This window comes from Theobroma cacao, chromosome 9 (genome assembly GCF_000208745.1).
Source record: "Theobroma cacao cultivar B97-61/B2 chromosome 9, Criollo_cocoa_genome_V2, whole genome shotgun sequence".
Classification (NCBI taxonomy): domain Eukaryota; kingdom Viridiplantae; phylum Streptophyta; class Magnoliopsida; order Malvales; family Malvaceae; genus Theobroma; species Theobroma cacao.
In genome coordinates, this window is record NC_030858.1 from 16,088,638 (window position 1) to 16,104,084 (window position 15,447).

At 37.9% G+C, this 15,447-nt stretch overlaps 1 pseudogene; it reads right to left on the reverse strand.

Annotated features, from left to right (window-relative positions):
• Positions 6,579-12,163, reverse strand: LOC108663248 (annotated as a pseudogene).

Consider the following 15,447-nt stretch of genomic DNA (forward strand, 5'->3'; position numbering starts at 1 on the left):
AGGCACCATTTATACCATGTGGGATGCCATGTTTAACGTTTGTTTACCTTCGTAGAAAGATCAGAGCCGTCCAATCGGATGCGGTCTACAAGGACGCGTATGAAAACACCAGGTAATGCAACCGCTCCTCCCCCAATCTCTCTCATGCCGTTTGAATCCACACGCCCCGAATAATTGAAGCTTTTTCCATGGGTCTTCACTTGTCACTACCATGCTCTATTATTTTATTCCAGGTGATTTTCTCCAAAGCTCTCTCTACTCGTCTTTTCACAATTTCACATGCCAAAAAATAAAAACAAAACTAAAGGTTAAAGCTATCAAACATTGTAGTGCTTTTGGCTTTTGGCTGCTTAAAAGTACTACTATCATATTATATATCATTTTTCACTTTGATCTATATCATTTTTCACACTGAAGATCAAAGTTATCAATCTTTTGAATTTTGATTTCTTACTATTAATTAAGAGGTCTAATTATTCTCTTCTGTCACAATTAAACACGGTAAATCATGATCACTTGATTAATGCTTAGTGACTTTGACCTACAATAACAATTTTTTTTTTATATGTATGATCTTACGTTGCACGATAAAAAAGATAATATTTTCCAGTCTTGTAGACTCGTCATCTCATGATTTGAATTCAAAATCCCTATATGATAGTCTTAAATTTAATTTAATCAATCATAAATCTTCTTACCAATATAGCTTGTAAATGTATTCTATACGTGCAACCACCAAGGAGTCCCCTTGAAGCCTTTTAGATATCTATATATATGTTAACAAAATCTCTAAACAAGTTTGGTGTTACTTCTTTTAAGTGATATCAACTCTGTTAATGAAATTACATAAAACTCAATTTAATTGGTAAGATTACGTAAAATTCAACACAATATAATTAAAAATATAAAATTAGGGTTGCACTTTTTTGTTTTTAATAAAAGTCGTTCTTATTTTAAAATAACTTATTCTTTTTGAAAATAAAACTTCTCTCTATTTTTTTCCTTGAAACACTAATTTTTTTTCTCTTTCCCCCACATAATATGTATGTATGTATAATGAGTGTAAAGGATGACAAAACAATCAATCTTGTAGATGTACAAAAATAAAAAAGAAAAGAAAACCTAGCTTGCAGTCCCATATCTTGTAACTAGGGTTGATGGTCAAATTGTTTGAAAAGGTCACAACTCCTGGATCCAAATCATGTGCGTCGAGTGTGATATGTATATATATTATATTTAATTCTCGTGTCACGCACGGATAATTAATGTTATAAAGTCCTACATTTGTGATGTATGTTTTTTTTAAGAGATTTTATTTTCTTAGGCAATAAATAAATAAACCTCTATCTATTTCTTTTTTCTTTTTTTTTTTTTTTTGGAGTGGGGGGGAGGGGGGTGGTGGTGGTGGGGAGATGTCTACACGCATTGTTGTGATTACGACATAAGAAGAGAAGATGCTTGGTGTAACGTCTTGTTGATTTCAAACTATTTTTTTAATTAACAAGGGAGATTGCTGACAAGCTACCCTTCAACCACGAACTACTTGATTAAATTATGTGAGTATATTAAATATATGCAAACAGGAGGAAGTTTGTTTTTATCAATTTATACGTTGGATTGAAATTTAGATGAAACAGAAAGGAAGTTGCTACTATGTATTTGGTCACACACACTTTTTTGAATTCATCGATCTGATCAAAAACCTTTGACTGGGGATATAGAGTGGATTCCATAAACACATTTGAACAGTTAAAACTTCAGTTTTTCCAATGAAATAGAGGAAAATATCTTTGTTCATGTAGTTCTGAAGGTGAAATGAAAGGGCAGTGCATTTAATGAACGTGATAATGTTGTGTTCAACTGGATATAACATGAATTTCGACATTGACGAATAACCACCAAAATCACACTCACACAATAGTTGCACAACATAAACCATTCAACATCTTTTTCTTTTCCTTTTTATTTTCTGTTACGTACATAACAAAAAAACTTTTTTTTGAAGAAAAAAAATCAGTTTAGTAGAGAAGAGAAATGAACTCCGAATCTCCTCTAATATCGTCTACCAACTACATTTTGCTTTATTCTTTTATCTACGAGTTTTTTCTTTTTTGTGTTTTTGAAGAAGTAAAATTAAAAGTTATTTGCTAAAAAGTAAACTGTTTTATACTTATAATTTTACACACCGAATTATATTTACTGTGAAATTATCAAGAAATCTTAATTGTTTCACATCTTTTTCTTTTTTTGTCCTTATGTCGTAACGTGCGGGTCCGGGAACCCGACCGCCAGACTCGTAAGTGAAAACTCACTAAAAATTAAACTAGGAGTCGCCACCAATCTTTTTTATTAGGTGCGATTGGCCACCTATTGACTCGATTTTAATTGATGAACCTTAAATTAATTTTAAATCCACCGAAAAGAACCTTAAATTTCGTCTACGATTTTCTAGATCTAGGCTCGGGAGTATGGTTACGCCCGGGGAAGGATTAGTACCCCCGAAACGCCTGTTCTATGAACGGTACCATTTTTAGATTATCCTATTATGCTTTAATTTTTAATTTCATTATACTTCCTTAGTTATTATTCACTTATTTTTATCTTCTATTCCACTTAAAATAGAATGCAAATGTGAGGCAAGATGAAATGCATGGCGTGAGATAAAAATACCGGACGAATAACTTTTTATCGAGGATATTTTCCCAAATCCGCCCATCATGCTGGTGGGATTCGAGGTATTCTCTCACTTAGGGAATTATCCGAGAAATTCGCCTTCGCAAATTCGACAAATAATTTTCATCATCGGAGTCATCGTACGTTTTCTTTTAAAATAATATTTTCGTGCATAATGAACCTAATTCGGGCAAAAGCCTTGTATTAAAGATGTTTCTCGAGCCCTCTTATCATGCTGGTGGGACCCGAAGACATCTTTTCACCTAGAAAACTATCTGAGAAATACTCGCCTTCGCAAGATCCTCGAAGAATCCCATCATCGGGGCTTAAACTCGAAAATAGAATTATTTATATGTGATGATATGCATGGTGCAATATATATATATGCTATGTTAATGCAATTGTCTATTTTTTATTTATTATTATTTTCATTTTATCACATTTTTTATTATTATATTTTCTATTTTATTCCTTATTATTTTATTATTTTTTTATATCTTATATTTTATCCTAAATTCCTCCTATATTTTCCTTTTATAATTAGATAAATTATTTATGATTCCATTTAATGCTTAATTTTAAATTAATTATTGTCTTATATTTTTATTATTATTTACTTATTTTTTTTATTTTCCTATTTATTTAATGTCATATATATCGCATTTTCACAAATTTATTATATACATATTTTGAATTATTATTATTATTTTTTCCTATTGTTATTTATTTATTATTTTTATTGAGTAAATTTTTGTTATATAGTCAAATTCTTTATTTATTAAAAATTTCGGGATCTTGAAATCGAGGCCCTCCCATCGTACTGGTGGAGCCTTGATTCGGATTCCGAACCTAGGAAATATGAGCTCGGGATTGCGACTTCTCGCGTCCCGACCGATCATCCCATCATCGGTATTATTTAAACGATTATTTTATCTATATTAAACAATTAATTATCTCATCCCACTTTCATTGTCTCTATATTTTACATAAAACCATCTCTCTCGATTAGCTTGTCATTTACCCATTTTATTCACTACATTTTATTTACGTATATGTTTCATATATTTATTTTAACAATTAAGTGTATTTTTTTATTTCTCCATATATTTTATTTTGACCTACTTATATAACTAAATAATTATTTCTACCTAATTTTATTATTACTTATCATATATTTAAATATATTTATTCCTATATTTTCATCTACTTTCATTTCTATATATTATAAATCACTTTATTTTTATTTTCACGTATTTCATTTTTTTGTTTTTGTATTTAACTAATCATCTTTAAAATGAGATTCTTATTATTCTAACCTTTGCATCTTTGCACTTTTGCTCACACTAATTTCCCAAATTACAGAATGCTATTTGAAGATTTTAAAGCATTATACTAAAATGATTAAATTTTGTTATACATCATCAATTACCACAATAAACCCACTCAATTCAAAACACGATAAATTATAAAAGAAATGTGATTTTTTTGTACCTCACTTAGAATTAGATGGCAGCCCGGGTGGGAGAATCACGACCCACTAAACCTTTTTACCACGCGCACCGTGGGTAGCTGAAGAAATGATTTTATCCCCTCTTGAACGGTGTCGTTTGAAGCCTTTTTCTGCACCAAAGTTCAGCCTCCCTCCTCCAAAACGGTATCGTTCTAAGCTCTTCTCCAGCTCCCACTCCTTATCAGCAAAACGGTGATGTTTGGCCCATTAACCTACCTATATAAACTGATTTTTTTTTCTCTCTTCACTTCCTCCCCTATTTTCTCTCTCTAACGGTAGATGCTTTACCTTCTCTCTACCCGTTCCGTTCTTCTTCTTTCTCTCTACCGCCGGCCCACTAAAACTCTCTCCTCTCTTCCTTGCGCCGGTAATCGCAACCCAACAGTCGGCTCTCTCTCCAACCGGCGTCACTCTTCCAACGATCGACTCTTCAACCGGTGGCTACTGCTCTCTAACAGTCGGCTTTTCAAACGGTGGTTGCTGCTCCCCAATCGATCGACTCTCTCCAACCGACGTTGCTCAAGTCGGCTTTCCTCAACTGGCGACAAACCCTCAGCCCAATTGGTTCTCTCTCTGGCCGGACCCTCTCACTTCACACGTTTCTTTCTTTTTTTGGTATTTTTTTGGGCATTGTTTTGTATATTTTTTTATTTTTTTTGTGGACTGTTTTTAGCTGCTAGAGAACTAGGGTGCTTTTGATTTTTCAGGTTGCTTCGGGGTTTTTGTTTGCTCCTCCCCGATTGTCGATTTTTGGCTCTACTTTATACTCACACTTTTTGGCTTTTGTAGGGTGTCCTCCCACTACTTTGCCAGACGCGATTTTCGCGTCTAGCACTGTAGTGGTTGTTTGGTGTTGGCAGAGGCGTCCTCCCACTACGTTGCCAGACGCGATTTTCACGTCTGGCACTGTAGTGTTTGCTTGGTACTGGCAGGGGCATCCCTGCCAGTACCTTTTTTTTTTAATTAATGGTTTTATTATATATATCATATCAATTAATTTTTGGTTTGTTGTCTGTTTAAAGTTAAGTGTCTACAATTGCCCCTCTTTGCACATTTCGGTAATCCGAAATAGTGCAAAGACGTAGACACTGTATTTGATCTAATTCATTAATTCTCTTATCAAAGCTCTTTTTTTTTTGTTGTTTTTTGTTTTTTTTTATTTTTTTTTATTTTTTTAATGAACTCCTCAAAGTTGAAGCAATGAGACTTTTAAAAATGAATTTCTCAAAATTGAGGCGACGAGACTTTTAAAAATGAACTCCTCAAAACTGAGGCAACGAGATTTTAAAAATGAACTCCTCAAATCTGAGGTACTGAGACTTTAAAAATGAACTCCTCAAAACTGAGGCACCGAAACTTTAAAATGAACTCCTCAAAACTGAGGCAATAAGACTTCAAAAATGAACTCCTCAAAACTGAGGCAACGAGACTTTAAAAAATGAGTTCCTCAAAGCTGAGGCAACGTACCTTTAAAAATGAATTCCTAAAAATTGAGGCAACGAAACCTTTTTTCCTTTTTTGAGATGGTGAAAAATAATCAATTCCTCATCTGAAATTCTATGATTTTAAAGATGAATTTCCCTCTTTTTTAATTGTTTTAAAATTTTGAACATGACAATTCATCTTCATCAATTTCCTTTTTTTAGGTGTTTTAGAGCCTTCTCTTTGATCAATGGGGAATGAATCGATCACGCTTCCGATCTCTCGTCTTCCCCAATTCATTGCTCATAATTGTTTTCTTCCTTTATCATATGCATGGTCCAATCATTCTTCACATTTTTACCGTGCTCCATTTTATTGCTAATTCCATTTCTTTCTTTCTTTTCTTAGCCTTTTCTCTTTTCTTTTCTTACATTACTAGACTCCATTTCATTTCCTGTCAATTACGATCCTTTTTCAAAATATTGCAAACATTTCTTACTTTATCATGCTCTTTATTAAGTATCATTCCAATTTTATAACGAATGCAATGCAATGTACTCATATCTCCTCTCTTGGCAGAATGGAAATGATAACAATGTTGGGAGCAGAAAGGCTATTTTTCATTAAAAGTTTCTACAATCAAGCATAATGATAAGGATCAGGAGAAAACCAATTAATACAAAAGGGATATAGTTCTTCCTTAATGACTGTTCCGATAGATATTAACAGTAGTCTAAAAATTTTATCCTGAAACAGGCACATTTGTCAGCTCCCTTGTCTTTTGCATGAACATCTCGGATCATGATCTTCACCCTTTCTGTGTTAAGTTTTTGTAGTACTTGGACCTCCTTCGTGTGTAGACCTCCCTTTCGGGTTTTCGCCCTAAACACATCTCCCATATTCAAGTTGCCTTTTCAGGTTTTCAACTTGAAAATTTTCTTTTTTTCTTCTTCTCTTTTTTTTTTCTTTTTTTTTATGCAAAATATTTCTTGACAGCATCAGCATTCACCAGGTTGGAAAACTCCCTTCCGTCCATCTCCGCCAAAATTAGTGCTCCTCCTGAAAAAGCTTTCTTCACCACAAATGGTCCTTCCCAATTCGATGTCCATTTCCCGCGAGGATCATGCTAGTTCGGGAGAATTCTTTTCAATACTAATTCTCTTTCTCGAAACTGTCGAGGATGTGCTTTTTTGCCATATGCCCTCATCATCCTCTTTTGATATAACTGCCCATGGCAAAGTGCCGTCAACCTTTTTTCTTCAATGAGATTCAATTGCTCATAACGAGCATTAACCCATTCGGCTTCTTCCAACTGTGCTTCTTTAAAGACCCGAAGGGAAGGGATTTCTACTTCAATTGGCAAAACTGCTTCCATCCCATACACCAAAGAGAACGGTGTAGCTCCCGTGGAAGTTCGGACTGTTGTGCGATAAGCATGCAAAGCAAAAGGTAACTTCTCATGCCAATCTTTGTATATATCTGTCATCTTTTCAATTATCCTTTTGATGTTCTTGTTGGCTGCTTCCACTGCTCCATTCATCTTTGGGCGATAAGGTGTTGNTGATAAGGCGTTGAATTGTGATGCTTGATCTTGAACTTGGCACAAACCTCTTACATCATCGAACCATTGAGGTTACTAGCGTTATCCGTGATGATCCTTTCCAGGAGACCATAGCGGCATATTATTTCCTTTTGGATGAACTTGCATACCACTTTCTAGGTCACATTGGCATAAGATGTTGCTTCTACCCACTTAGTGAAGTAGTCAATTGCCACCAGAATAAACCGATGCCCATTTGATGCCTTCGGGGTTATCAACCCAATCACATCCATGCCCCACATTGAGAATGGCCATGGTGATGTCAGTACATACAGTGAATTAGCATGGGTATGGATTCTGTTTGCATATATCTAACACTTGTGACACTTTCGAGCGAAATCTATACAATCCGTTTCCAACGTGAGCTAGTAATACCCTGCTCTCATGACTTGTCTTGCCAACTTATGTCCACTTGCATGTGCTCCACAAATTCCTTCGTGAACTTCCTCAACTATTCTCTGAGCTTCGGCTGAATCCGCGCATCTCAAAAGCATTTGATCCCTACTTCTCTTGTATAAGATGTTCCCATCCAGGAAGAAGTTCATTGCCAACCTTCTAATGGTTTTCTTATCATTTTCTGAGCTTTGATCGGGGTACTGCTGAAAGTTGAGATAATACACAATATCATGGTACCACGGTTTCTCGTCTATTTCTTCTTCTACACTGGAGCAATGTGCGGGGCCCTCTCAAAGATTAATCATGATGGGTTGAATCTTGACATTGGTACTAACTTTGAACATTGTCGCCAGTGTGGCTAATGCATCGGCCATTTGGTTCTCCTCTCGGGGCAAATGGGTGAAGTAAATTTTATCAAAATTTTCAATCAGCTTTGAAACATACTTGTGATATCGGACTAACTTCGAGTCACGTGTCTCCCATTCTCCCCGCAACTGATAAATAACCAAAGCAGAGTCCCCATACACTTCCAAAACGTGAATTTTCCTCTCGATTGCTGCATGAAGACCCATGACACAAGCTTCATATTCAGCCACATTATTGGTGCAATAGAAGTTGAGTTTAGCTATGACGGGATAATGATCTCCTTCTGGTGACACTAACACGACCCCTATGCCATGCCCCAAGGCATTCGAAGCTCCGTCGAAAAACATCTTCCAATTCTCTTTCTCCGATTTCTCCCCACTTGTTTGGCATATTGACATCAAGTCTTCATCCGGAAACTCAAACTCCATTGGTTCATAATCCTCTTCCACCCTTTCTGCAAGAAAATCTACGATTGCACTTCCTTTGATAGCTTTTTGGGACACATATACAATATCATATTCAGATAATAACACTTGCCATCTTGCCATTCTACCTGATAAGGAAGGTTTCTCGAAGATGTATTTAATAGGATCCAACTTCGCAATGAGCCAAGTGGTATGATATAGCATGTATTGCCTGAGTCGATGTGCTGTCCATGCTAAGGCACAACACATCTTTTCCAACTAAGAATACTTGGACTCGTATTCAGTGAACTTTTTACTCAAGTAGTAAACTGCCCTTTCTTTCTTACCAATTTCATCATGCTGTCCTAACACACATCCCATGGATCCTTCATTTACCGTCAGGTATAAGAGGAGGGGTCTCCCGACCACAGGTGGTACCAATACTGGCGGACTCAATAGATATTCTTTAACCTTGTCAAAAGCAACTTGGCACTCCTCATTCCACGCCTCAGGATTATGTTTGCGAAGGAGTTTGAAGATCGGGTCACATTTGAGTGTGAGCTGTGATATGAACTGGGCTATATAATTTAATCTTCCTAAAAATCCTCTAACTTTTTTTTTGCATTTTGGGAGGAGGCAAATCACGAATTGCTTGAACCTTATCCGGGTCAACTTCTATTCCTCTTTCACTGACGATGAAACCCAGTAGCTTTCCTGAAGTAACTCCAAAAGTGTACTTTACCGGATTTAATCTGAGCTGAAATTTTCGTAACCTCTTGAATAATCTTTCAAGATTGGTTGCATGGTCTTCTGTTTTGCGAGCTTTTATAATCATATCATCCACATACACCTCAACCTCTTTGTGCATCATATCATGGAAGAGAGTCACCATAGCCCACTGATAAGTTACCCCGGTATTCTTCAAACCAAATGGCATTACCTTATAACAAAAGGTCCCCCACATAGTTATGAAGGTAGTCTTCTCTCTATCCTCTGGTGCCATCTTAATTTGGTTATACCCTGAAAAGCCATCCATAAAGGAAAACACGGAATGACGGGCAGTATTGTCAACAAGGGTGTCAATGTGGGGAAGAGGAAAATTATCTTTTGGGCTAGCTCTATTCAAGTCTCGATAATCCACACACATTCTCACTTTCCCGTCTTTCTTAGGAACTGGGACAATATTTGCAACCCATTCAGGGTACTTAGCTACTTCCAAGAATCCTGCATCGAACTACTTTTTCACCTCTTCTTTAATTTTCAAGAGCATTTCAAGTTTCATTCTTCTCAACTTTTGCTTAATCGGTTTGCATTTGGGTTTCAAAGGCAGTTTATGAGCTACAATGTCTGTATTGAGTCCTGGCATATCTTGATAAGACCATGCAAACACATCTACATATTCATGGAATAGCTTTATTAGTTTTTCTTTTTCCATTGACACCAACGTCATACCAATTCTAACTTCTTTCTTATTTTCTTCATTTCCCAAATTAATCGTTTCAAGTGTCTCTTGATATCGGACAATTTGTCTCCCCTCCTGTTCTACTAGTCTTAACAAGTCCGGAGTTAAATCATAATCCTCCACGTTTTCTGTATTGTCAAGTTCACTAACACTTGTACCTTTTTCAAAATTAACTTCAAAACCACTATCATTATCATCTTCGCATTCATTATTTGGAATCCTGGAAGGTAAAGGGAATTGAAATATGTAGAGCTATTGTATAGGTAAATAGTTAAAATAAAGGGATGAAATGACACTAATGGAAATGATTAATTATGAGAAGAGATATGAGAAATGCACTACGCATGTCAATTTATTAAAATGATAAATGATAAAAAGCCCGATACATAAAATTCCAATGCTTTTGGGCATAAGCATGGATGTTTAGTTTGCATTACTTTGAAATTGAATCACAAGTGACTGGTAAACTCATGGTGGTCCAGCTGCTCAACTTTAGATTCGGTGGCCCAAGGTATGTAGTAGGAATCTCATCCACATTTCCTGACTGTTCTTCACCTTCCTCCGTTGCACATATTGATAAATCAGAAAAGGCTTCCCCTAAAGCTGACACTGATTCTCTACTCCCAACGGTGAGTGATTCAGGAAAAATGCAACCTCCAGATCGGAATGTCTCGTAGAGATGAGGATATGTCATTCCTTGGATTTCCAACTCATGCCCCTTAAAGCGAGCCAACCTTTCTTTTCTTCTTTCGGCTATCATTTCTTCTCTTTCCTTCTTAGTTGGCTTCTACCCCAGGCCAAACTTTTTTTCATTTTTGGTAGCACATATGGGCCTTCTAATACCTTGTAGTTCTCTTCCCTATCCTACCTCCGCTCGGTATCCTTTCCCTACTATCTGCCTGACAACCATCTTGGTGGTTTTGGAAAGCCTCGAAATAGGCGGTGTGGTTCCTTCTCCAACATATGTGGTGTTAACAAACTCAAAGGATCGGAAGGAACATTCAGGCACTTCTTCCGCCGCTTCCACGTAAGGAGTATCTGCTGGCTTGCTTATGAGTAAGTCCTCTTCCCTGTTAACACAGACAATCTTCCTTTCCACGATGAACTTGACCTTTTGATGAAGAGATGAAGGTATGGCCCCAGCCATATGGATCCAAGGTCTTCCCAACAAATAATTGTATGAAGGAGCGATATCCATAACCTAGAATTCAATGGTAAAGGTACACGGGCCAATTTCTACCGGTATCTCAATGTCCCATACTACTTCTCTCCTTGTTCAGTCGAAGGCTCTCACGATCATCTGACTCTTTCGTATGTAGGACATGTTGATGGGTAAACGGGCCAAGGTCCTCATGGGCATCACATTTAAGGACGATCCGTTGTCAAGCAGTACCTTTACGACGGTACAACATTTACACTTGGTAGTGATATGCAAGGCTTTGTAATTTCCTCTACCTCCAAAGGGGATTTCTTCATCGTTAAAGGATATTATGTTACCCACCGAAATATTCCCAACGATGTAGTCTAAATTTTCAACTGAGATATCATGATCCACATATGCTTGGTTCAGAATCTTCATCAAAGAGTTCTTATGTGGTTCCGAGCTGAGGAGCAAAGATAGTAGTGACATACGAGCGGGTAACCTGTTCAATTGCTCGACCACACTGTACTCACAATGTTTGATGAACTTGACGAACTCGGTAACTTTTTTTTTCCATCACCGGTCCTTTTGGGTCATTTGTCGATTCCCGAGGTTGCACCTTTTCGTCTCTCAGACTTTACTCTTTTTCCTTTCCCTTCTCATTCTTGAGATTCTCCAATGCTTCCGGTGAATAGCAACGTCCGCTGCGGGTAATCCCTCCAACACCAATTATATTTGTAGCATCATCTTGGGATTCAGCTATCCATTTCTTCGCTTTTGAAACTTATACACTGCAGTTGTAGTTCCATAGGACAGCTTTGTCGTCTTTGTAGGGGAAGGGTTTAGGGACTTCGATGATCATCTTGGCATGGGTTCTATCCTCCACAAACTCTCCTCTTGGTTCATAGAAAATGGTTAAAGGTTTTATCTTTATTGGGTGAGTGGACTCCTTGGATATCATGTTTACTGCTAACTTTGAAGCTTCCATATAAAACTCGATCCTTGATTCGTCCATCATTCTTTGCACTTCCTTCCGGAAAGAACTACAATCCTGGATTAAATGCCCCACACATCCTTTGTGATACAAGCAACATAGTCTTTGGTCATCTCTTGAGTCATTCACATTAGGACATTCCGGCCAAACCTCGAGCATATTGGCTTTTACCAAGGCTTCAAATACTTTCTCCATGGGGGTTTCCACTTCTTGAATGTTCCTTTTAACATACACCTCCTTTTCGATTGCATTTATCCCTACCCCAACATGATTCGACAGTGGGTTGTTGTTAACATTCTATTCCGGCTTTTTTTCAAAGTTCAAGATTCCTGCCTTGATCAACCCTTGCACCTTATGCTTGAATGTCGTGCAATTCTCGATCGAGTGACCTTCGATTCCATAATGATAATCACAGTGGGCGGAAGTATCGTACCATCTTGGGAATGAAGGTTTTAATGGCTCTATGTATAAAGGTGCTACTAGATGGTTTGCAACTAACTGAGTGAAAAGTTCAGCATATGTAATCGGGATCGGGTCAAACTGCACCTTCTTTTGCTTGTTCTGCCATCCTCTTGATTCACCGGTAGTATGGTTGTTTGAAGGTGTTGTTTGTTGTGTGGTTGAAGTTGTAACAGGTGTGGAAGTATGTGGGTGAATATTTGTGGGGTAAGGTGTCCGTTGGATGGGAGTATATGGGTACAAGTTAGGAAAGGCATTTGGCATGGGTGGGTATAGGTATGGGCTTTGTGAAGTGTTGTTCACAGTTGGGTAATAGGGGTATGGTGGGTATGGCTAGTAAGGGTTGTATATTCCTCTTTGGTGTTATCCTAAAGTGATGGCTTGGGCTTCTCCCTCTTTCCTCTTGAAAGTTCCCCCTTTCCTCGTGTTTGCCGTATCACCTCCTTCTATCTTCTCTTGCTTAATGGAAATTTCTATCATTTCTCCCGAAATCACCATATCAGTAAAGTTCTTTGTGGCACTACCAACCAATCGTTCATAGTAAGGGGCTCGCAAGGTGTTAACAAACATTACAGTGGTCTCTTTCTAAGTCAATGGTGGCTGAACTTGAGAGGCCACATTCCTCCATCTTTGAGCGTATTCTTTGAAGCTTTCAGTGAGTTTCTTCTCCATGTTTTGTAAAGAAAGGCGATCCGGAGCCATATTTGTGACATGCTTATACTGAGCTACAAACGCCCGAGCAAGGTCTTTCCACGTGTGGATTCGATTGCGGTCTAGCTGGACGTACCACTTTGCTGCAGCACTAGTAAGGCTATCTTGAAAGCAATGTATCAGGAGTTTGTCATCATGAGCATATGCGGCCATCCTTCTACAATACATGGTGATGTGTGTGACCGGGCACTTGGTTCCATCATACTTCTCAAAGTCTGAAACTTTGAATTTTGGGGGTATAACCACATCTGGAACAAGACAGAGCTCAATTGCATCCATAGAACAATACATTTCCATTCCTTCTATCATGCGCAGTCTTTCTTCAAAAAGGTCAAATTTTTTATGGGTATCGGGATTATCCTTCGATTCAACGGATCCACATTTGAGCTTCTCTTGTTCCTTTGGATCATCCAGATCAGGTACAGAGATGGGATTTGAAAGACTTGTCCCTCCAATTGGCCTTTGTTGAGCATAAGTCGGTGGTGGCCCTATTGGCATCCCAAAAAATGGATATTGACCCATTGATGGCATGGGAATAGACGCATTCCTTGCAGGTGGTGGTGTAAATCCTGGTGGATACATAGGGTCCGTATTGGTTTCTGTTTGTTGAACATCTTCTGGTGTACCAGAACTCCCTGCCGCTCTCTTTCCTTTATCTGTAGATATTAACTCCAAAATTTTTTATAATTGACCCATGATTTCTTCCTACTTCTTCTCAATCTTATCCATCATCTCTGAATGCTCGTCCCCCATGACCTTAGAACGGGCTCTTATATTGTATTTGTGGAGAATTTGTTTTTCTGGAATTTTATTCTATTAGTTCAAGGAATAAGTTAGAATTTTATGTTGAGTGCATTATTATTTATTACTTTTATTCAAATCATGCATTATGATGCAAATGAAATATATTGAAAAGAAAAAATAGGAAAAATATTGGCCATCCAACATTTACCATAAGAAAATCCGCATCCATAAAACTTAAATATCCGATTACATCATTGTCTAAAACCATTACATAACAATCAAAAGGAAAAACTGACTTTGTCATATTGGTCCCTAACCATCCTGAGGTGATCGATCAACCGCTCACTCAATTCATCCTTGGGAAGAATCTCTCGCTTGAGTTCTTCGGTCTTGTCTGCCATCACCCGAGCTCTAAATGCCACTTCTCTCATCTGTCTCAGTATCCATCGCATCTCAGCTTCTTTCCTTTGAAGGCTTTGTGTGCACGAATCATTTCTTTCCCTCATTTGAAAATATTCTTGCCTTACTACTTCGTACTGTGCCTTGTAGCCCTCCATGGCAGTTTCTAACAAGTCGTAGTCATTTTTCAACTCTTGGATGGTTTGTTCTTGTCTTTGTACCTCGTGTTGCAAAGCATTGTTGGCACTTTGGAGTTCTTGCATTCTGGCTATCAGAGAAGAATTTGTCACGCTCACTTCTTCAAACTTGCTTTGCCACTCATCCCGTTCTTCCAAAGCCATCCATACCTTTCTTGCCGTCTCTTTCTTCACTTCTTCTAGCTCATCCTCATGTCTCTGCTTCATATTCATCATCTTCTTTTCAAGTCTCTTTCTTGTCAACTCACTCTCCAGCAGGATATCTTGAGGTTCTGGGTTTATGGGATGTTTTGATGGATTTTTCGAGGGGCATACGACATCTTTCACCCTTTGGTCGTGCCAAGTATGATACCCTATGGTGACTTCATCAGTAACCCTTCCCTGATCCATTCGTCAAGTTTTCTTCCAATCTTGTGCAATTTCTTCAATTTTCTTTAGCATTTCCGGCTCTCCATATGTAAACTTTAACTGATTGAGTTGGTGAGTCATGGGCACAAATTGTTCAGATCCGAACTGTCTCCGTACCATTATCGGGGCATAGTTGATGGCTCCCCATGGTCCCATCAGTGGTATCCACGGCTTGTTCCCACATTTATACATTACTTGCATTTGTGGCATCCATGGAGCTCTCCAAGTCACTTCAATGCTCATTAACCTCCGGAGCCTTGTGACCCACTCTTCTTTCCTCTTACAGTCGGGCCATTCGCTTTCGCAGAACTCAAGGATAGGACAACTAGCAGATAGATAAAGCTTTCAAAATTTGCTCTCTTTGCATTCGAAGTGGCTTTTGATCCATATGGTTAGGAGTTGAGCACATCTGATGAATTGTCTCTCGCCTTTGCGTCGACAGAAATTCAAGGAGCTGAAGGTTTCAGCTAAGATGGATGGGGCCGGGTTGATGCTCATTGTCCCCTGATCAAAGAAGTCTATGATTAACACCTCCACATGACCTAGAACCAGATCGGAAGA